The 24,229-nt window shown below is 48.8% G+C and overlaps 1 protein-coding gene across 12 annotated transcripts in view; it reads left to right on the forward strand.

The window, feature by feature from the left end:
- TRERF1 (transcriptional regulating factor 1) overlaps positions 1–24,229 on the forward strand; it is a 198,415-nt gene that overhangs the window by 54,519 nt on the left and 119,667 nt on the right. The gene's annotated exons all lie outside the window — the stretch shown is intronic.

Consider the following 24,229-nt stretch of genomic DNA (forward strand, 5'->3'; position numbering starts at 1 on the left):
TAGCGGTTAGGTGGCCATTGCCCACACAGGACCTTCCCCACAAAGGAAAGCTCGCCTACAAGTGTTTTCCTAGCACGCCCACTGTTGACGGGAGGGGAGTGGAATTTGGGGTGTACTTTCCTAAGGGTCGGGCAGCGGTGATTTCGTGTGTCAGAACGGTCTAGTCCTCATCCTGGTCGCTCCGATGGCCTCCCACTGAAACCCTGCAGTGACACCAGAGCAAACACATACGCTTCAAAACTAAAAAGTGATGAGGTGAGGAGGCAACAGGAAGTGGGGAAGTGAGCAGAACAAAGCCTGCGCTGTGTACTCAGAACGCTGTTGACCTTTTTCTCTCTCTCTCTCTCTCTCTCTCGCTCTCTTTAAAATCATATAGTTCTGTTAGATTGTTGAGGTAGAAGTTCTTGTTGGTTTGAAAAGGTTCAGCCTCTGAAGAGACCTCTGGAGAGAGTGTGTGGTGGGTGTCAAACAAGTTTAGGGAAGAAGCAAACCACCCTCCTCCTCCCTTGCTGGGCCAAAGTTATGCAAATTCATGTCCGCCAGGGTTCTGGAGGCTGTTTGATCCTCTCTCTCCATTTCTCTACTAAGGGCTGGGGAAAGTTATTTAAATTGCTCCTCTTTTTAGACCTTCCCTTGGAGGACTCAATTTAGCTCTTCTGGTGCTTGATTAAAGACGGTGGGGAAAGTGGAATTCTGCCCCCACGGTTTTTCTTCATCTGCTTCTACCTCAGTTTCTCATTTTCCCCACTCATGACTTCAAAAGGAGAGAGCGCACATTTAACCATTAGTTTCCGGTATGGTGAGGGCCCACCCGTGTTGACTGTAACAAGACCCCCTCAAGCCTGTTACTGCCTCAGATGCCTCCCACTGGGGAGGGCACACTTCGCACATCCGGGGACAGATCACTGGCTGGCCAGATGGAGAGAGGGATTGTTAGTTTAGACAGACAGCTTTTCATTTGAGGAGCAGATATGGTCCGAGGATGGAGGCTGCTGATAGGTGTTGGCTGTTTGGATATTGGAGCTCGTTCAGCTCAGGTTGGATTAGCTACATTGGAGCTTCGAGTTTGGGGATTTGAAGCAACAATAGCAGTGCGAACGAGAAGAGCCGTGTGTTTGTAGAAGCTTCTTCACCTGCATGCATTTCCACAGTCTACCCTTCCACCAAGCTTACGAAGTTGGGAGGGAGCATACAGGCACTCCATTGTTGGTGGGTGGATGATATTAATAACATAATAATGAATACAGGAATGGTAAGCCAGTGCTTCCTGAACACATTCTTTTGGTCCAGAAGCCTGGTGCCGGGTCATACGTATGATCCTAGACTCTTTAATGCTGAGGGTATTCCATTGTACAGATGGGCCACGGAAGCCGGGAACAATAAGCTCAGTGACCTGAAATAATGGAGCAGGTGTCCTGCCCCTCAGTTCACATGTGTCACAACCGGTGTCTCCTGTGTGGCCTTCTGCACTCGTTGGCACTGATTTCCGACACGGCTGGGTTGGGGGTATGGTCAGTGGGCTGGCAATAGAATGGTTCTCTGGGGGGAAGCTCGCTGCTCCAGGGCACATCCCGACCCTGATGGGCAGCTTTGCTGGTGGATCAGCATCCTTGCCCCCCGCCAAAGCCTTGCAGATCTGTGTGGCCTGTGTGCCCCTGGAAACACACTGAGGCACAGGTCAGTTCAAAGAAAAGTTAAGGTCTTCTTTTTCTTTCCTTTTTTTTTTTTTAAAGCTACCCCTCTTGCCAATTCTATTTTATGTCCGTGGTCTTTTTGGCTTTGCTGTGATTGGAGTGTATGTAAGCCTGCTCTGAGAGTCTTGAGTCCAAGTCCTGATGGAGAGGTTATACTCAGAGGCCCTCTACACCAGTGAGACTTGGGCACCTACCTACCTTCTTGTGGCTTCATTTCTGTGTGTGTGTGTGTGTGTGTGTGTGTGTGTTTTAAAGATTTTATTTATTTATTTGACAGAGAGAGAGAGGGAGGGGGAGAGCACAAGCAGGGGGAGCTGCCGGCAGAGGGAGAGGGAGAAGCAGGCTCCCTGCTTAGCAGGGAGCCCAATGCGGGGCTCGATCCCAGGAACCTAGGATTATGACCTGAGCCAAAGGCAGACACTTAATGACTGAGCCACCCAGGCGCCCCTTCATTTCTGTTTTGTTTGTTTTAAATTACTGTTGGAGTAGAGGTATGGAGAGCCGAAGCAAACCGGACTGTCAGCTAATTTAGCAAACTTGTATGTGACAGATGGAAGGAATAGGGCATGGGACTGAAACAGTTTTTAAAAACCCAAACAGGATCGCCTCCAGTGGAAATTTGGCCTTCATGGGCTAATTTGGGGAGTTCTAACGAACCTGCTACTGGACTCCCAGTTTCTGAAGAGCCCAAGCCTTAGGTGTCTTTTATCCCACCAAGCTGTTCGGAGGTACGCCAAGGCCGGGGTGGTAACGTTCAAGCAGATGAACCATGCAGAAGGAAGGTAGAGGTTTTAGGCAAATCTCATGGCAGGCTGGTTTTCAGTTGTTTGTGAATCAGACATGCAGAGAGGTTGGTTTTCATGACTGGGGGCTGACCACCTGAAGTAGTCCATGGCTGAGGTTCAGTCCTGGTGTGAGGCCGCCAGCCCGGAGCCTTGGGGCTCAGCTCATCTCTCTTGTTCTTCTGCCAGTGGGGGTTGGGCCCAGTCTCACTGCCTGACAGACTAGTATAAATACACAAGAAATCATTCAAAACCTCCGGTCTAGCTTCCTTGAAATTTTCCTGTCCTGTTCCAGTACTGCCTTCATATAGCCAACTCTTCTTTTTTTTAAACTCTGCAATGAAATCAAAGCTGAATCTTTTAACCACGTTTATCTGAGTTCAGTCCAGGTTCTGTTGTCTCCCAGTAGGGTTTTAATGCCCGAGAGCTAGACAGCTCCCTGGGTGTAATCTCGCAGGTTAACTGTAGTCCCCGGCTCTGTTGACTATAAAATTCTTGTGGGAAATGTGGCCTGGAACACGAAATATATATGAACTTGGCCTTTTTTTTTCCCTTAATTAAAAAGTGGCGCTCTATCTTTGATTATTGTGTTAAGTTCTGTTAGGAGTTCAGTGTTCAGCCCTGGGGAGGGATTGCCTCCCCAGTTCGCCCATGAACAAGGAGAGTCAATTTGAACGGTTTAAAATTAATAGAGTTTGTGGCTTAGAAACCCACCTTGTCATTAACCACCAGTGAATGCCAGCCTGAAACATGTACTTGTGCCCGCGTAAACCGCAAGGTTGTGGAAAAATGTAAAGGAAATGGGGGGGGGGTAAGTTGGTAGTAAAAGGTAAAGCTTGTGGGTGGGGGATGTGTGTGTGTGTGTGTGTGTGTGTGTGTGTGTGTGTGTGTGTGTGGTGGGAGGGGTGTTGAAGGATAGATAAAAGAGAAAGGGAACAAAGTCTGGCTAGGTACTCCAGGCCCTTAGGCAGGGTTGGACGTCACTAGTGAGAGAAGGTTAGCAGTGCGTCAACTCAGTATTGCTCTTCTAATGTCTTCATTTGTTTAGATTTGTATTTTTTTCAAAGATTTTATTTATTTATTTGTCAGAGAGAGAGAGAGCAGAAGCAGGGGGAGCGGCAGACAGAAGGAGAGGGAGAAGCAGGCTCCCCGCTGAGCAGGGAGCCCGATGTGGGGCTCCATCCCAGGACCCGGGGATCATGACCTGAGCCGAAGGCAGACGCTTCACCGACTGAGCCACCCAGGAGTACCTAGATTCGTATTTTAAAACCTCAGAGAAGAAGCAGCATTAGGCAAACAGTACATTTGTTGGAGTGGAGTGGATTTATCTGCATGAGCCCACCTTTATTCATTAGATGATTTCATTCATCTAGGTCAGTGGCTCTCAGCTGGGGGTGATTTTGCCCCCAGGGGACATTTGATGATGTCTGGAGACCTTTTTGGTTGTCACAATGGTTTGGGGGGCATTACTGGCAACAAGTGGGTGGAGGCCTGGGGTAACTGCTCAACATCCTACAATGCGAAGGACAGCCCCACAAAAAAGCGTTCTCGGTCCACGGTGTCAGTGCTAAGCCTGAGAACCCTTGATGTCAGGACTTGGTTGTTGTCCAATCATCCTGAGACAGCAGAGGCTTGGTGCCGGGTGGTTGGATGTACATACTCCTAATGAAGTAGAACCTCCGGGTCCAGGAAGCCTACTGCTCCGAAGATCTGACAGGGTCCCAGGAATTGGCCTCTTGGCCCAACTGTACTAATTTTGCGGCTTGGTGTCTTTTTTTTCATCCTTCTGACAATTTCCCATCTTATCTTGTGGCACCACGGCCCTGTCCCCCACCACGAATTCTCTAACTTAGTGCAGTTTGCCCCCACCCCATGCACAATGCCATAATTTGAATTATTTAGCTTTTCTATCTCTACCACCCATCTTGAGGCTGTGTTGGATAAGTTCTTGGGCCTCTTTGGGGAATCTGCTTTTCTCTACCCCAAACAAGCTTAATGAATCTCCAAATTGCCGTTTTGCACAGGACGTGTCCTGGGTGCCATTTTCCCCCATAGAGAGAATTAAAAACATGAGCTACTTGATAAACTATAGACCTACCGCCAGCCAACTGTAAAGTATATGCCTCTTCCAGGCCACTTTTTGACAACTTTCAGGTAAGAATGATAACATACTAAATTATTAGGCAGTTTTATGGCTGTGCAGGGCAGATTTATCCTTTGATGAATAAATATTGCTGTAGCCCAATTGAGAACTTGACAAATGGTGATTTACAGCTTAAAATATACATAAAGGTTGTTTTATGATGAAGTGGCAGTGGTAGTGGGGTAGGTTTAAAAACAGTGACAGCTGTGGCACCTTTGAGTAATGTGCCATTAAAATGGTGCCGCGGGCAGAGCTGCTTGGCGGAACTGCATGGCTGCTGGGGGTTCCTGCCACTCCCGAGAGGTATTGGGGTCTGGGTCACTTTTGTGATGCACGGTCCCAGCTGATAGTGCTTTAAGGCGCTATTAAAATTGTGGGTACCCCCGGGTCCCTTGCAGTCGATCGTGCTATGCACCTTCCAAAGGATTCCACTTGCCCACATGTGGAGCTTCAGGGTGGTGGTGGTTCCAATATCAAGACTGTACATTTCTCAGGTATGGAAGGTAGTTTTGAGGAGGAATGCTTTCAAAACTGAAGTGAGGAGGGAGGCTGGTGAGTTTCTTGTGTGTTCTGGATGTGGAGATCATCCTCCTTTTGCATCAAAACCACCTGGGGCATTTGAAGAGAATGGATACTTAGAGGAATCGAAAATGTATAATTGACGCTGACCTTTAATGTCTGTTGCGGGCGTCCATGCATAATGATGGTAGAGCTAGAGCAGTTACTTGAAGTCCTTTCCTCTTCATTTGTTCCTTTCTTTATTTATTAATATGTGCACATGGCATGAAAGTTGGAAGTGACAGAGTCTCACATAGTGTATAGTCACTCTTCTTCCCCGTCTCCCCAGCATCACCCAGTTCCCTTCTCTAGAGATAACCACTGTTACTAGCTTCTTGGTTATCTTTCTTGAAGCTTATCTTTCTCATAAATGCACATATGAACCCATAGTATTTTTCAACAGCTGCTAGCATACTCTTCATGCCAGTCTGTGCCTCACCGGTTTCCCTAACGGCATATGTGGAAAAGTAGTCTGCATGATGACATAAGAGAATGCCTTCTTTGTGTTTTATAACTGCATAGTGTTCCATTTTATGGATGAGCCACAATGTATTAAAGCAATTCCCCAGCAGTGGACATTGAAGCTGTTTCTAGTCTTTTGTCATTTCAAATCACACTGCTGTAGTATCCTTGTATACACACCATTTTGCATATGTAGGAGTATGTCTGCAGAAGAAATTCTTAGAAGCAGAGTTGCTGGTAAAAGCATATATATGTGTGTGTGTGTGTATATATATATATATATCTGTGATATTGGTAGACATTACAGGGATCCTTTCAAGGAGTTGGTAGCAATTTACATGAATGAAACATCCTCACCAACACAGTGAGTTATCAAAGTTTTTGATCTTTGCCAATCTGATAGATGAAAATTGGTATCTCAGTTTTAATTTGCATTTCTTTTATGAGTGCGGTTGAACACTTTTCACAGGTTTAAGATCCATTTGTATTTCCTTTCCTTTGAATTCATATCTGTTGCCCATTTTTCTATCAGGTTGTTGATCGAAATTTCATCATCTTTTAGATTCAGTATCTGTTTGACCCATTTCTGTACTTGGCGGAGCTCACTCCCAGGGGCCGAGGCCGATGAGGCACGCATTCAAATGAGGCTTTGGGGAGTCGGATGGATCCACCATGCTAGTGATGAAAATGCGTCCATTTTCTTGGGTGTGGCCACTGTCGCCTCTGAGGCTGCTGGAGTCCCTGAGCCTAGTGGTTTCTGGTGGCATCCCCACTGTGCTCCTGCAGAAGTCTGACTCAGGCAGACAGCAAGTTGGTCACGTGAAGATGGATTGGTTTTGGGGTTGGACATGAATGAGACCAGGGAGGCCGGGGTTGGGAGGGGGAGGAGTGGCGTACTGAGACTTGGGGCGCTGACTATTTGCGTTTAGGCAGGGAAAGAGGCATCACAACTGCACTGAAAATTTTCAAATACGTGGTGTCTGAGAAGTCAGGGAAAATAGGATACGCTTAATTTTAAGTAGTATGTCAGTCACATTTTCAGTACTACGCTTAATATGGTTTTATTTTTCAGCCTTCAGGCACCTTTCCAGAGGAGGTTTATCTAAACCTAAAGCGGAGTTTCTCAACCAAGAACGATTTCTGCACCACCCTCCTGCCCTTACCCCGGGGCAGTGTCTAGAAACATTTTTGGCTGTCACATTTGGGGACGGGGATGGGGGGAAGGAGAAAGCCAGGGACATGGAGTAGGTGGAGGCCAGGGATGCTGCTAAACATTCTGCAATGCACAAGACGGCCCCCGCAGCAGAGAATTTCCAGCCCGAAATGCCAATGATGTCAATACATGGAAAGCCCTCGTAAAGCAACGGGGTCCAGTGGTAAATCTGAAAAAAAAAAAAAATACACCAGGTGCACTGTTTCCTTCAGTTTTCAGACAGTTTGGACCTTCTGTAGTGTCACATTTAGATGAACTTCACCTGAAAAGGTGTGGAGGTTGAAGAACATGGAGAATTTGATTTGAAAATGTGACTAGCACACTGTTTAAAAAGAAGTCAATCCTATGTTTCCTGAGGTTTTGGACTCCCTGTGGGATTCCAGCAGGAGCAGAGACCTGTCACTACTGTCGTCCTTTCTTACTGCCATTACTCTTTGCCCTGTGCATACCTGCGCATACAAAGTGGAGGGCGGGGGCGCGGAACTTTTAAACCCGAGACCCCTGAGAGGAGAGGCACCTGGATGCCAACATGATGGCATTTTCAGACCTCTGGGTGCTCGGTACAGTGGGAGGGCGGCCCTGGGACCCTGCTGGGCTGTCTGAGTCCCCCCAGCCCTCAGCACGCCTGTTGTGGGTGGCCCTCAACCCCAGAGGTTCAGAGGAACCAGCAGAAATACCCTAGGATTTTCCTCATTGTTTTCAGAGAGGGAGGGTGCTGAAAGCCCCTGCTGGGGAGGCCACCTGCCCAGTTGAAATCTTTATTCCTCACCCAGGCGCAGCTTTGGGCTGGCCTCAGTTGCCTCTTCGGTAAAAAGGGAGCAGTATTAGCATGACTAGGAAGATGAACTGAGTCAGTGTACGGAAAGTACTCAGCACAGTACCTGTTCGTGTTTGCCATTAGTATTATTGTGATTGTGGTTACTGGCTTCAGCCCTCGGAGGTTCCAACCTTCCTGCCTCTACTGTGCAGTTCTGTGGAAACCCTTTGCTGAGATGAGCCAGCATACTTGATTCCCAGGATGCCTTTGGTGGCTTCCCCGAGTCCACATGAACATGAGTGCCCCTCGCCGTGTCTGGGGAGGGCTCTGCTTCTCCCAGGAGGCGCCAGGAGCTTTACTGAGCCAGCCCTGTGCTCTCTGTCTCCGTCTCAGTCCACCCACCCCTGACCTCCTCCATCGAGGAAGGCTTGGGCCTGCCTCTCTGAGATGGGTCTCCTCATTTCACTCTCCTGATTCCGATTCCCGTGGCCAATTTCCTGTCTTCCACCCCATCACCTGGTGTGACTGCCTTGGAAAAGCCCAATTTGGAAGCTGAGAGGAGGGTTGTATCTGGGCCGTGGACTTCCCTCCCATGATGGACTTGGCTTTGGTCAGGCCTGGGCTCGTGATCTCGCGGCTCTTGGTCCTCAAGGTGCATTTCAGCTTGGACTCAGCCATAGTCACCAGAAAGCGTTATTTATAAAATGCGGACAGGCTTTGGCCAGAACTTATAAATAGGCTGCCGAAGTGTTGTTGGGTGAAGCCAAGTTCTCATTTTGTTTTCTTTATATTCACTTTGAAGGTTCGTATCCAGATAGTTTTCATGGATCTTTCAATGGCGGGAGATCACAAGAGTTTGTGCCTGGGTTGGGTGGTTCAGTCTGAGTGCTTCAATCAGCATCTTCTTTTAAGAACTCACAAAACCTACAGAAGACTTATGGGATGCAGTAGGGTAATGGAGGTAGAGTGGCACAGAAACCCTGTCCCCAGGGAGCTTCCAGGCCCGTGGAGGTGGCTCAGCCCCTGACAGCAGGTGCTCCCAATCTCTTGAGGGAAATACAGCCCCCGACCCTCATGGAGTCCCCAGTCTAATGGAGGAGGCATAGGATGAATTCGCAGTCTGATGGTGAGATAGCTCATATTCTCGGGGAGCTCCCAGTCTGATGGAGGAGAGATAAACCCTGCTTATCTATATCTGGCCCGATGGAGGAGACCTGAGTCTTGCTTTCTGACCCGGTTTGATGATGTGTGATGCAGACAGAACCCTCAAAGAAATGGGCAGGATGGAGCAGTTCTTAACCCCATAGCCTTCTGCTCTGTCCACGATAGAAGTGGGGGAGATAGGAGAAACCAGGGCAGCCCGGGGAAGAGGCGGATTCAGCAGTACCCTTTGGTTGGGCTGTAGCAGCCACTGTTACCGGCCTCTGCCTGCCCAGCCCCACCCTGAAACATGTGGAGGCTGCGCTATCTTTAGTGGTCACCCTTTGTAATCTTTAGAGGCCGTTGCTGACGTGGCTGCTTCCTGGGCTGGACCTCTCTCCCTAGAGAGCTGTGCTTTTTGCTGGGTGAGAATTTGGCTTGGGGCAGGGGAGGCAGTGCAGAGTGACTAGGGGCTTCCAAAACTTGGCTGCAGTCCCTTGCCTTCTCCTGAGTCACAGGGTGAGACTTGGAGACCCTTGAGACAATCTGTTTTAGGGTAAAAAAATAAGAATATCCTAGAAAGGACGTTAGACATCTAGTCTTATCTTCCCATTTCACAGAGGGGAATGTGGAGGCCCAGAGAAGGGAAGTGTTTTTCTCAAGGTTGCTTAGAAGTTGTGCTGGGCTTATGGCCTAGCTCCTGAATCTGATCCTTAGAGAAGAGGCCTGGTAATAACAGCAATCAGGGAAGTCCTGGTAAAGCCTATGCCAGGTCAATTACTCCCCCTGCTCCGAGCCTGCATACTTCCATCCCACTTGGAGTAAAACCGAAGGTATTTCTGTGGCTTCAGGGCTGGCCTGATCTGGCTCCCATCCCCCTGCCTCTCTGTCTACCACTTTGCTTCTCATTCATGCCACACTAGACTTCTGTTTGTTCCTTGAACATCCCAGGACATTTCCACCTCAGGGCCTTTGCATTTGCTGATCCTTTTGCCTGGAATATCTTCCCCAGATGACTCACTTTTCTGCCTCTTTTGGAGAGCCCCAACCTGACCATCCTAGATAAATGCCTTCCATCCCTACCATTCTCTATCCCTCTTTACTTTTCTCCAGAGCACTTAAATGGCATGTATTCATTTATTTCCTAATTCTTCCTTGTTTCCTCCCTTTAGAATGTAAATACCGAAACATGGTCTGTTTTCTTCTCTGCTTTGTGCCCAGCAACCAGAACATGTGGGACACATAGTAACTGCTTAATATCTATTTGTTCAAAGGAGGGAAGAAGGGAGTATAAAACACAAATTGAAATCACTTGATGATGTTAAGGTTGGTTTGATTTGGTTAGGCCAAAAAAAAAGACAAAACCTGATTGGTGGCAGAGAGCCCATCACCTTCCGGTGGCCATCTGGACCTGTGTCTCAGGTGAGGTGGCTAGCTGCAGTCCCTGTCGACCCCTTACTCCATCCACCTTGCATTATCCTTTTACCTATAACTAGAAAAAAACTAGATTAAACTTCAGGCTTCCCAGAAAAAAAAAAAAAAAACGTGTTTATAAATGCCCTGGACTTGGAAAGGCTGTGACCCCTCCCCTGGAGCTCTTCTCGCCTTTTGCCAAATGATGGAACAGAGATTGTGCTGGTGGAAGGAAGCTGCCTCTTCTCCCTTGGGGTTTATAAATCCTAAACTTAGCTGCACGACCAGAGAGACTCCCTTTTCGCAAGGACAAAGACAAGTACCCCAAGATTTGTGTTGAGGATCCAGGAGCAGATTGGGGGTCGGGGCGCATGCACCCAATATATGAATTTTGGTTGGACTCATGAAGCTGGGAGGTTGGAAGGGGAAGCTGAAAGCTCCTGGGTTCTGGTCCTGCCTCTTTTTGTGGGTGGCCTTGGCTAGTTACTTCCTCTCTCACAGCTTAGCTTCCTCATCTATAAAATAAAAGAATTGGACTAAACCTGGGGGGGCGGTCAAGGCTCCTGGGGATTCATGCGGATGGGTTGTTCCTAAGGCTCCTCTCCATACTGACATCAGTACTCTGACACTGTTTGGATCGAATACCGTTTTGGTGAAACCATGACTTCCTTGATAATGCTGGAAATAGAGGTGACAGTTAAAAAAAAAAAGTAAATGTTAAAAAGTGTTCTCAGTGCCAGTTACTGTAGTAAGTGTGGGTTTTTTTTTTTTTTCTTTCTTCTTGGTCTTAACCTGTAAGCGATTACAAGATCAAACAAGTTTCAGTTTGAGTCCCCCTGCTTTACAGTCTGAGTCTGTATGGCGTTGACTTACCACGTTTACTTTCAACTAGTCGGGCTGTTCCGGGGAGGCTTTTTATCAGCCAACTGCTCAGCCGTCTGGGTAGGAAGGCTTGGTCTTGGGCAGTTTGGACGCTGGGTTTTTAGCACCCATGTAGACCTGGCACCTCTTCCCCATTTATCTGCTGTCTCACTCCCTGGCACCCCAACCTGACTCAGTAAGCTGCTGTCATACAGCAGTCTCTTGGGGAGACTGTCAAGTTTCAACCCCCTCCTAAACCCCAGCCTCTTGCCCAGGACCAGCTACATACTTGCCTGGGCCCAGCGCAAAATGAAAATGCGGGGCCCCTTGTTTAAAGATGAAGACTTTCAAGATGGCGACAGTAGTGCATTCAATCAAGTGTGGGGCCCCCTAAACCTACACTGGTCACAGGCCCTTGTGGCTGGCTCTGCTCTTCCATCTTCCATTCCCAGGACCATAGAGATGTGTAAAACACATTTGAAGGGTCATGACAAGTTTCCTCAGAAGGAATTTGAGGTGTTGCTGTCATGGCCTATGGTGAGATTCACGGCTTCTGGCCTGAGGCACTCTGTGTTTGGGAAATCATGTGTGTATAGTGGGGAGGGTTTGGGCAGTGTCCTTGGGTGCCGGTGGGAGGCTCAGAGGACGATGGTTTAGAAATGGTTGCGTTGCCCAAGCAGCCCCAAGGGTACTGGAAGCTCCTTTCTGCGGATGCATCATTTGCTTTGCCCTTTAAAGTCCTTTGATGGATAAACAAAATGTGGTATATCTGTACAGTGGAGTATGATTTGCCATAATCGGGAATGGAGTACTGGCGTGTGCTACAACACAAAGGAACCCTGGAAATATTATGTTAAGTGCAAGAAGCTGGACACGAAAGGCCGCATATTGTATGGTTCCATTTATAGGGAATGTCCAGAATGGGCGAGTCCATAGAAACAGAAAGTGGTTGCCAGGGGAAGAGGGGGATGGGGAGTGACGGCTAGTGGGTATGGGGGTTTTTTGGGGGGTGATGAAAATAATCCTGAAGTTAGTGGCAGTGGTTGGACAACCTCGTGACTATGCTAAAAGACCACTGGACTGTGCAGTTTAAAGGGTAAATTTTACCGTTTATGAGTTATATCTCAGTTTCTTAAAAAACATGAAAATAAAGGTCTTTTGAAGGCTTGGACTTGAACTCTCTACCCTCTGCCCTTGGTGGGTTTTGTGGGTTCAGCGCAAGAGCGGCCTTCTCGCCTTCCATGAGCCCCCCCCCTCTTCTTCCTGCCTCCCCTTCAGCCACAGATAATCTCTTCGGCATCCCTCATACAAAGCCTGTTTTCCAGGAAAGATCTTCTGGAAGCATTCATGCTAAGCGGATCTGTGGCTGCTAAGACTTAGGCCTTATCCAAGGCATTTGCATATTAGCTTATAAAGGGAGAAAGCTTATAGGTAAGAGGAATGAACATTTAATTTTAGAATTCCAAGTAAGAGCAGGCCGAGTGTGGAAGGTTGTTCATTTTCATGGGGTCGGGGTGCTCAGTGGCTCTGGAGCCAGGGGTGGCCAGGTGCCCTTTCTGCCCACCGAGCCGGCTGACCCCAAGGCAGGCCCAGGCTAGCAGTGGGTGAGTGGCAGGCTGAGAAACATCCCTTCAGGACAAGCGTCTCTGCCCCAGGACCTCACCTCCAGCTTCCTTTATTGTTTTCCCAGCTGGGGGGTGGAGGGGAGGGTAAGGGGGCCGTTTGTGGAGGACCTCTGGGTGGGGGAGACGTCTTTCCAGTCAGGTCTCGTTCCTGCTTTGTTAATGTGCTTGGTTCTTGAATCAGGTGGTCCCAGTTTGAGACAAACCCCCGCCTCGCGCTTCTGCTCTCGTTCCTATTGATTGAGTCCTGCTTGTCCTCGCCCAGGGGTGCCCCTCCCCCCCGTGCCTCTCCCATATCCTGCTGCCTTCCCCTCCGTCCCCGCTGTCATAGCCCCATCTTTCAGGACCCAGTGTAGCTCAAGCTCTAGCTCTTTGAGAATCCCCTTCAGTCAGTATTAAACACTCTTTCTTCATATTTTTTGTGGCTCTTGGATTCTGAGATCTTTCTCTTAATCATCTTTGGATCTTCGGGGCGCCTGGGTGGCTCAGTCAGTTTAAGCGTTGGCTCAGGTCGTGATCTGAGGGTCCTGGGATCGAGTCCTACATCGGGCTCCCTGCTCATCTAGGGAGTCTGTTTCTCCCTCTCCCTCTGGCCCTCCCCTTACTTGTGCTCTCTCTCTCCCTCTCTTACTGTGTCAAATAAATAAAATCTTTAAAAAATAAATCGTCTTTGGATCTACAATGCCTGACACAGTGCTTGTACATAGTAAGCACTTAATAAATGTGTGGGGTTTTTTTTTAAAGATTTATTTATTTGAGAGAGAGAGCATGAGCAGGAGGGGCAGACGGAGAGGGAGAGAGAATCTGAAGCAGACTCCACATCCAGCACCAAGCCCAGCGCGGGGCTCGATCTCAAAACCCTGAGATTGTGACCTGAGCTGAAATCAAGAGTTGGATGCTTAACCAACTGAGCCAGCCAGGTGCCTCATCACTTAAATGCTCTTACACTGCACTGCACCATGACTGTGTTTGGTCCTTTGAGGGAGTGGGGAGTAACAATAAGAGAGATGCTGAGGAGATTACAAGTCTTAGGAATGATTTGATAAGAGACAAGAGAACAGCATTTGTGGTGTGAAGGACTGACGTCTGAAGCCTGCTGCCCATACACGGGGGTATCTCAGAGCTTCCTGTCACATGAGATGATTGAACAAAGGGCATCTCCAGAGCCAACGCATGCAGTTGAGGCTTCCATGGAGTATCCTTTCCTGAATGACCTCTTAGATTTCAGATTTCCATCCTTAGTTCAGAGGACCTGCATGAACACATAGTTATTGAGTGCCTACTATGTGTCAGGCGCTAATCTACATGCTCTCACTTTGTTGGAGCTCCGTTGTGTGATGGATTTGGTGGGGCACATCCAGAGGGGCTCCACTGTATAATGGATGTGGAGGAGCACAGGGCCTTTGAATATACCCTGCCTGGGCTAGGAGAGTTGCTTTTCCCTGAGCCTCTTGGGTTTTACCCAGATTCCTAAGGATGTTAAATTCCCATATGATTGCTCATGGGCAAAAGGCATTGGTGCTTCCATCGTGAGCACTGCCATTTACATTCTGCCTCTGTGGGGAGGAGGGAAGTGAGCATGAGACAGGGCTGCACTTTTGGCCCTGTGCATCTGATGATGGATGGAGGCCCTGGCTCTGTTGGTTAGGGACCCAGCATGAGATGGCTGGCACATGCCAAGGGTTTAGCTGGAGAGACTTTAATGAAGAGTATTTAGAGAAGTGAGATCAGAGTTAGACAAGCCAAAGGATAAGGGGCACCCTAGGGCTGGCCATAGTGGGGAGCTGTTACCTAACTCCCCTAGGCTGGAAGGAGGGAACTCTAGAGAAGGGGCCCCCCAAAATAGCCATGATCCTGAAGGGATACTGCTACTGCCAAACTGGCAAGGTAAAAGGAAGAGGGAGAGAAATGCTTTCCCTTTATCCAAATCCACCTGGAAGCCTGGGGAGCCCCGTTGATGCAGTCTCTGGTCCAATCAGAGCAGAGGACAGTGTGTGTGTGTCAAGTGGAGAAGACCCAGCCCTGGCTGCCTGGGCATTCTAATGCTTAGCTGACTCCTCCATTTCTTAGGTTAGTCAGCATGTGACCAGTCAACCAGTGTTCACTCCTTCCTGAATCATGGCTGTTACCAAGCAGAAAGTGGAATTACATCAGCAGGATGGGCATTGAGTAGTTTTGACTATAGCAAGGAAAACAGATCATATTCATTGATGGCAGGCATTGAGCATCCTAAGCATTTTATGTGCATCTTCATTAAATCTTTACAATGACCCCAGCAGGTGGGCACTATTGTTATCCTTATCTTCACTATGTTACTGGTAAAGTCATGGGACTGAGAGAGCCAGTAGGTTGCCCAGTGGCATAGCTAACAAGAGGCAGAGTTGGGCTCTGAGCTGTTCTGTCTGACTTGTGAACCACATACTTGTGACCTCTCAGTGCCGCACGGTCTCATTCCTCTGCAGTGGGCCCTCCCCACCCTGTGGTCAGTGCCACATGTGTGCTGGTCCCACTGCCTGGGATGGTCTTCCTACTTCCTCTCCACTTGACCCAGTTGAACCCATTGTCAGGATCCAGCTCAGATCTCACTTCCTCTATGAGACCTTCTCCAACCTCCAGCCCCCTATACCTCTCCTTCAGCAATCCATGACAGGTAACAATCCACCACATCCTCAGGGGATTATCTGGCTATTTTGAGTGTGTACCTCTCCTCAATCTCCAAGAAGACTCCAATTTTCATTGATAGAGGTCTTAGGTCCTGAGTTTTTTTTGAACTCTTCACTCACTCAAATGGTTGAATTGAAGAGACTTTAATATAAAGTAATTATTTATGGAACTATAGAATTAAGGGAAACAGCAGTGGTAGTCTGGTGCCCATGGACCAATACCAGTGGGATGGGGAGGGGTGGGGGCAGGAGGAAGCAAGCCATTACCACTCCAGAGCCAGAAGGAATTTCCTCAGAGTGAGCGGTCATGGAACCCAGTGATGGCTGTCACCCTGGGAGAGGGGTCACCTGGTAGGAACCGATGGATCTAAGGATTGCTTTTTTACTCAGTTAGGAAATGCCGACAGGGGGGATTTTTTTAAAAGGAAAGAAAAGAAGCTAGAACAGAGCCCAGTAGGAGCTTAGAGTCTAGTTGAGTATTTGGGGGACAGGGGGAGAAGACAGGCACATACCCCTTCCTAAAATAGCACAACACTTCTGCAAAGCAGTATTTTCTCCCTGGGCAGATGAGCATACCATTAGCTAAGACTCAAGCACCATGGAGGTGGACATTTGAGGAGCCAAAATTGTTGAAGGCTTCCTTCTTATGGGATAGGAGGTGGTGCTGGCCCGGTGTCTTCCATGAGTATTTCCCAAAAGGCCTCACACAGGCCACAGAGGCATCTGGGTGGAGCATGGCTAGTCTGTGTTTCAGCAGTTTTGAAGTTTCAAAGTTCTTTAAAAACGTCTCTTGAAGGTCCCAGAAGTTTGAATAATTGGCAAACATCCTTCATCTTTGGGGCTGACCTCAGGAGAGGCTTAAGCACCATGTCCCCCACACACCTCAAGAATCACCCAGAGCCACTTAGGAAGATTTGATGTTGCACTGGGAGGACCTCAGTTTTCCTCCAGATGGTGTTGCTTAATCTCATTTCTTTTTTCTCTATTCCTATTTCTCCACCCACTCCTGTTGGCCTAGACCCAACTAGACGTTGGAAGGGTAGAGTGAATTGTGGGCAAGCAGTTGGAAGGATGAAAACCCTTTGGTTGGACCTCTCTTTGCTAGCTCTTACATATTTTGGTGTTTAGTTTCTTGGGATTTTTCTCTCTGTTGGGTCTTGGACATGCTAGGAGATGCTCCAGACATCCCCAAATGCCCCTTCCTTCTCTGAACATACCAAACCTCCGCTGACCTCCAGGCCTTTGAGCTCCTGGTTCTTTCTGCCTGGAAGACACTCTCACCCCTCTTCATGGACTTGTTGGACAGTAGGGAGCATTGGGGACTGTGGAGAATTCCATAGTTTACACTCCATCTTAGGAGTTTCTGGGCTCCTGATCTATAAGTTATGGTTTTGATTGTTCCTTGGAGTGGGCGTTGCTGCTTGCCTTGGCAGAGACTCAGGAAGGAAACCAGTAGGGGTGGGTGACACAGCCTAGGTGGAAGCTTAGAAGCAGGGACCAGAGGAGACACTCAGGGGAGACAACTGATCCATGGGGCTGAAATTCAGGGAGAAGGGAGAGATGAAGCTGAGGAGGCCAGACGGGTCCCGGAAGAAGCTCTACAGCTGGCCTAAGGCGCCTCTTCTGCATCTCTTCTTGGGGACTGGCAGGGCCTGGGTGTGGCTCGGGGTCAGTTACAGTGGTAGGCTCGGTCCTGGAGAGAGACAGCTTTCATTTTACAAAAAGGAGATTTTCTACGTACCAGACTGGGACCTGCTCTGACGCCTTGCTTCTCAATGCTGTGTAGGTTTCAGTTAGGTTTGGGTTTTAAACTTTCATTATTCCTTCATTACATAAATAAAACATAATAAAGATAAGCAAAGAAGAAAGGGAACTGAAATTAATGTCACCCATCATCCAGCCACCCAGACAACATTTCCATTTAGAACTTGGGTAGGGAGACTTCCCAGGCAATTTTCTGTACTTACAGAGTGGAAACAAACCACTTAGATGGTATTTGTAGATATATTTTGTAGAAATATTTGTAGACTTGTATGTACCGTAAATTCCGAATGTTTTGTGTGTGTGTGTGTGTGTGTGTGTGTGTGTGAGAGAGAGAGAGAGAGAGATTTGTCCCATTAAGAAAAAAAAATGCGTGCCCCAAATTAAGACTGAAGGGGATAAAGAGAACTCCCCTTGCCGTCCTCTCCTCACCCCTAATTCTATTCCTCAGAGGTACTCCTCTTTAAAAGTTTCCAGTATATCCTTGATTAGGGAGCAATGTGGAAGGGACAAGATGCATGAAGTGACAAACTGGAAATATTGGTGGTTGTAACTTGTGCAAATATTAGCTGTCACGTGTCAGGAGGAAGGTGAAGGGTGGGTTTGGAGGGACTGAGAAGTAGTTTGTAGTTAGTGAAGTGGCTTTCAGAAATAGATATTGCGGAGCTGGTAGAAGGAGGAGATGGCGAATTTTTGAGGCCTGGCTTTTGTTTGGGTTTGTCACATGGATGTCGGGGAGGAGCAGGGTGAGTGGAGGTGAGGGAGACTGCAGGCAAGGGCCAGATACTATCAAATCTTACCTCCTGGGCAGGGATTGGAGTAGGGAGGGTGGCAGGGATGCAAATGAGCAAGAGACCTGTCAGGAAGCAGTGACAGTAATTGGTAGATATTTATAAAAATACCCTTGCTTGACAAAACAAAAAATTGGCAACTCTGTGTTAGTCCCCCAAACTAAAAAAAAAAAAAGGTTTCAGACAAATCTTTGAATACTAAGAATCTGAGCCAGACTGTAGAACTGGATGGGGAGTCGTCAATGTCAGATTTGGTTCTGGTTTTGTCTCTGGCTATGCAGCCTTGGACTGTACCTTAGTTTGTTCAGATCTTGGTTTTCTTATCTGCAGCGGATCAGTGGTTCTCAATCCTGGATGCACATTAAAATCACTAGGGAACTTAAAAAATACCCAATCCCAGAGCCCCATTCCAGCCCAAAGTGTCTGAATCTTTGGGGGTGGGGCCTAGGAATTTTTTTAATGTAGCCAATGTTGAGAACCCCTGGGTTAAGATTCTCCTATTCGCTCATTTTAGCCCCAAAATGTTACAGTTCTGTGTATGGTATTATATAATTTTATTCCTTTCAAACACTATGCGGCAATGTTATATAAACTTGTTACCTACCAAGAAGTTTTACTTTTTAAGAAAGACTCCCCATGATTCTCAGTAGGCCCGTGATAAAATGCCAACGTCCTTTGCCCAGTGAGTTGGAATCATAAACATAGTGAACCATCAATTAATTTTTGTGCCGGGAGTTGAGAGCATGGACTTTACTTTCTCATTCTCTCATTTTGAAAAAGCTATTAACTAGAGGCCTGAGTCCACTTCCATTTATAAAGAAGACCCTGGGGGCTCCTGGGTGGCGCAGTAGGTCAAGCATCTGATTCTTGGTTTCAGCTCACGTCACGATCTCAGGGTCGTGAGATCAAGCCCTGTGTTGGGCTCAGCGAGGAGTCTGCTAAAGTTTCTCTCTCCCTCTCCCTCTGCCCCTCCCCACTCTCTCTAAAGTGAATAAATAAATCTTAAAAAGAAGAAGAAGAAGAAGACGACCCTGAAAAGTTCAGAGAGGAGACATTACTGGAAATGTTTTCACTAGAATTGTATGTACCGTAAGTTCCGAATTAAGAGGTCCAGTCTGGGGAGTCTTTATCAGATCTAATTTCTACATGGAGTAGGGGATGTTTAAAGAGACTTGGTGCTGTTTTATCTTTACCATTGAAGTTTCTGGTTTTGTCTCTTCCTAAATGAGTCATTTTTTTTTTTAAAGGAACCTAACTTGGGGAGGTGGGGAAACCACTGCAGGAGGTGCCAAGGGGGGCGGGCTGGGCAGTGAGGCTGATCATCAGGGGACCGAGTTTACGCTTGGGCCTCCCACCCAGGAGGGCTGGAAGTAGGGACCTGTCTGCTGAGGGTGTGTCAAGACAAGAAGCACACAGCCTGGTAGGCGGTGAGGTAGTCGAAATGGAGTATTGTGTGGCGTACACTCACCAAGCATGTGGTCTGGTATCAGGGCTCCACCCACAGGTGCTGGGTGATTGTGAACAACGCGGAAAAGACCTCCTGGTTTTCACTGTAGGTGGGGACATGGGACATAAATGGGGGAGGTTAAGCGAGTCCCTCTTTGCCTGCACTTACAGACACATGAATTGAGGATGTAGTGCGCACGCCAGTGTGAACGGTGCAAATGCAAATATTAGTGCCAGGCAGCATTTCAGAGCGGGAGAATGGCAGCCTGATGACCCCACGGCGAAGTGCGGGGTTGTGGGTGCTGATGAAACATCCACTGGCCGGGCACCTCCACATATCACTTCCTCTTTCTGTGCTCACTTCTCCGGGCTGAGAAGTGACCCCACACACCTAAGTCCCCCGCCCCACCCCCACCCCCGATGGCTGTTCAGGGTGTCCGCTGTCCTCACCGCCTGCAGACATAGGGCAAGGGCAGAGAGTGGGGAGCAGTTGCCAGACCCTGACTTTGGAAAATCAGAGCAGCTCCGTGGGCTTTGGGCCACGTGCTTGAGATGAGGAGGAACACAAGGCAGGGTGCTCCCTGATGCCCAGGAGGAGTTTTGTGCGTTGGGAAGGCCAAGCGGACGTGCTCCTTTATGCCACACGGGCCCTCAAGGTGCTGGTTTTCGTCTTTGCTGAGGGGTGTGCAACCTCCCTCAGCCGTGCCTGCATGTTTTCTAAGTTTGTCACAAACTTCCTGTTTGGGTATGGTCTGAGGCTCGAAGCTTTGTTGTGTTTTGAAACCCGGGTGTTCACAGAGGTCCGGCGCTTCTCTCTTAGAGGCTGTGGGGTGGCTCCTTTGTTCTTCCTTTTGCTGACGGTTGCCATCTTTCTTTGCAGACCTTCTCTCTGGAAAGTGCCCGATAGCTTCTGTTCTTGTTCTCATTATCCAGGGGTGAGAGCTGTGAGGTTTGAAGGCTGGGAGGAGGGAGGGGGGCAACATTTACTGGGCCCCTTACATAAAGCCAGGCACTGTGCTAGATGTTTTTATACGTGTGTTGTATTTAGGCCTCAGAGTAGCTCACGCGGAACCAGGCTCAGAGAGGTTAAGTGATCAGCCTAAGATTGGCCAGCCCCTGGGTGACAAAGTCAGGATTGGACCCCAGGCCTGACTCCAGAGCTCCTTATTTCAACTATGTCATGAGGACCCCCCCGGGCCTTTGGTTCCACCGGTTTGAGGAGATCTTGATTTCTTATTGGAACTCTCGGCAGACAGCAAGCATCACCTCGACCCCGGTAGTTTTCTCCTAGATCCTGTTATTCAGGGGCTGCCCATTCTGTCGGTACGGGGTGTGACTTGATGGCCCTTGAGTGTTTTGCTGACTTGGGTCTATCCCATTCATCCTACCCCTGGGACTCCACGAAGCCCAGATTTATTGTGTGGTCTGTGGCTGATGACTGAAATTGGTTAGGGCCAACTCCCAATTCCCCCAGAAATGGAGTATCCTTTTTCCTACTTCTGGCCGCCTGGCGCTGACCATTCCTCTGGTTACCACAAGCCCCACTGAGCTGGACTTCTCACATCTCAAGCTCTTCCCCTGAAGAGGGAAGAAGAGAGGCTCTCTATCTATGTCTATGAAAGCATGTGAAAGGGTAGCTAAGGAAGGATGCCAAGACCTTGGATATGTGGGAGCAGGAAGAGGAGGGGGAGCTAAATCTAGCGCCCTCCTTCTCACTGGGATAGCTCTTACAGGATGCCACACTCCGGGTGCTCCTGCAAAGGAACAATAAGTACACTTCCAGAAACTTCAAGGCAGCCCTGTGTCCATTCTTTTGCCCATTCCAGTTCTCTTCTATTTTCTGAAAAACTTCAACTGTATTGTCTGAGCTTCATCAGCATTGTTCTGTAGATCAAGCAATGTTTACCAGTCAAGAGACCCTATGTTGAGCAATGGATAATTCCAAGCATTTTCAACACAAATATCACTCACCCTCAAAGGGTTTGCAGTCTACAGGGAAGGGAAATGCAGTGGGCTCAGAAGAGCGGGGAGGGCTAAGAAGCTGGGGTGGTGCCGCTCAGTTGGCTGCAGGAGAGGGCCAAGAGCCAGGGGTGAGAGGGGCGGGGCTGCAGGGGGAGGAATGTGTGGGGCCCTGGGGCCTGAGGGGCCTCGAAAAGGGAGGGCTGTACCGGATGGGGTGGAGCAGAGGGTGCCTGTGGGAAACAAGATTGAAGAAGTGCTCTTGAAGGATCCAAAGGAATGGCTGTGGAGTTGGAAATTTTCCCGCCTCTGGAGCTGCCAAAGCCAACCGAACAGGATGGGACTAGGTAAAAACGGTGCTGTAGGAAGGCTCACTGGGCTGGCTGCCCTGGAAACAGGGAATGCCGGGACGCAAGTAAGAACACATTTATCCTGTTGAATTTTAGGAGGGAAACTTTGAAGGCCTGGACTAGGGTGGTTGGCATGAATATAGAAAGGAAGACCGAGAAATGGAAGGTTTCAAGCCACAGCTCTGCCCCTTGCTGCCCATGTGACCTTGAGCAGGTTACTTAATTTCTTGAATCTCCGTTTTATCGTCTGTGTGTGGAAGCTAAAAATACTTCACAGGACGGTCGTGTGAGGGTTTGGCTTGTGTGGCGGCCAGCACACACGTTGTGGCCGGTGCTCAGCGGAGTCACAGTCATCCTGTGGGGGATGAGGCCCAATTTGTGACTTGTGGGGAGGCGTCAGGGGAGTGTTCAGAGGGCTTTCCAGGGGCCCAGAGCCTGGGACAATGATATAGCCTTGACAGAAGTGGACGGAGCCTGTTGGGGCCTCCGGATTCAGTGTAGGGAAGACTCTCCTAATCCAGGCTGCTGAGGGCCTATCCAGAACCCCCACAGCCCTGCGGATTGTGCGTCCGTGAGACCACGGCTTCTGGGTTCAGCTGGGCCCTCAGTGCTGCTGGCCCGCAGCCAGCTCTCTCTGCAGCCCTGGTCACCACTGGTCACCATGTCCTCAGGTGAGACACTGAGGGCGTAAAATTTAAGAGGCTCCTGGTTTTAGGGCTGCCCCGGCACCTGCATGATTCCCCTTAGTGGGGTGTTCCACACCATACCCCCTGTCAAGCTCCTGTCTGCCCTTCTTCACTCAGGAGACAACCTGGCTTCATTTATTCATTGACAAGTTCCAAACAGCTCAGCTTTGAGCCCACTCAGGTTCCTGCCTCCGCTCCCTTGTGGGTACTGACATTGTGGCTCATCCCAACCTGATTTCCTTCCACTCAGTGATGAACGCATCCTTCCTCCTGGCCAGAGAGAACCTTCTTCCTGTACATGAGTCCTCCCCATCTCCTGTAGCTCCTGGGACCTCACCCCCTTCGGTCAGCTGGCTGAAGCCAAACCTCAAACTTTCACCCTCTCTAGTTCTCATTCCCTTTTCTCTTACCCTTAGAGACAGGTGTCTGGAAAGAATCTGCCCTCAGGTTTGGCTCCTTAGTTGACACAGCCCATTCGGGCTGCTTTCTGCCTGTGGGAGGTGTGCTGGGCCCAGGGAAGGGACCTAGTTTGATTTGCTGCAAGAGGGCTCCCGCCTTCCACAGGAACTGCCTCCTGTCAGGTCACCTGTGGCCTCCATTTTGCCACACCCAATGGACACTTCACTCCTTATCTTTCTGGACTCTTTGCTACTTTTGACATTGGACAACTTCCTCCTTTTTGCACCTCTGAGTTCTCTTGGCTTCTTTCATTCCACAAATAAATCTCTCAGAAACTATTTCTTGAGCACCTACTATGTTCCAGGCCCTGGTACATTACCATAATACCATGCCCCTTATTTGTAGGGAGTTTGTAGACCAGTGTGAGGGAAGAAGATAAAAAATATAAACAAATGTCAGGTGCTGATAAATGCTACAAAGAACAATACAATGGGGAAGGGGAATAGGAAGGGTGCTGGGGTTGTGGGGGAGGGTCTCACTGAGAAAGTGACATTGTCACTGGAACCTGAAGAAAGTAAAGGATGCCCGGGGAGAAGAGTGTTCCGGGCAGAGGGGAGAGCAAGTGCAGAGGTCTTGAGGGAGGAGCCTGCTTTGGGATGATGTTTGAGGAACCCATTCTAGCTAGAGGAAATTGGAGAAGGGCAGAGTAGAAGAAAAGGTCAAGGAAGAGGCTGGGCCAGGTCATGTGGACCCCGAAGGTCATTTCAAGGACTTTGTCTTTTATTTTGAGAGAGATGAAACACTATAGGAGTCTTTTGAGCAGAAGAGTGATTTTTAAATGATCACTGAGGCTGTTGTGGGGAGCATGGTCTATTAGTCAGCTCGGGCTGCCATAACAAAGTACCACAAACCGGGTGGCTTAAATAGCAGAAGTGTATTTTCTCACAGTTCTGGAGGCCAGGAGTCCCGAGATCAAGGTGTCCACAGGGCCTCCCTCCCTCTGAAGGCGCTAGGGAAGGATCTGTTTCTGGCCCCCCTCCCAGCTTCTGGTAGCCCCTGGGCTTGTGGCAGCAGAACTCCAATCTTCACACAGGGGAGTACTCCCCGTGTAAGTGCGTGCTTCCTAATTTCCCCTTTTTATAAGGATGCCAGTCATACTGGTTAGAGACCCACCCTACTCCAGGATGACCTCATCTCAACAGCTAATTACATCCACGATGACCCTGTTCCCAAATACCGTCATATTCTGAGGTACTGGGGGTTAGGACTTCAACAAAGGAATTTGGGGGAGATGCAGTCCAACTCATAACACAATTCAGTCCCCATAATAGGTGGATTCTAGAAAGGCAAAGAAGGATGGAAGTAGGGAGACCAGTTAGGAAGTCATTGCAATAATCCAAGGAGAGAAGCCGCTGGCTTGGACCAAAGTGGTGGTGGTGGAGGTAAATGAGAAGGAGTGAGTCTGGATGTATTTTGAAGAATCCTCTGACATCATTTGCTGGTTGGTAGACTGGATGTAGAGTGTGAGG

Source organism: Eumetopias jubatus, unplaced genomic scaffold (assembly GCF_037043125.1).
Source record: "Eumetopias jubatus isolate StellerSeaLion01/CBP00866 unplaced genomic scaffold, mEumJub1_p1.0 scaffold_6, whole genome shotgun sequence".
NCBI classification, from domain to species: domain Eukaryota; kingdom Metazoa; phylum Chordata; class Mammalia; order Carnivora; family Otariidae; genus Eumetopias; species Eumetopias jubatus.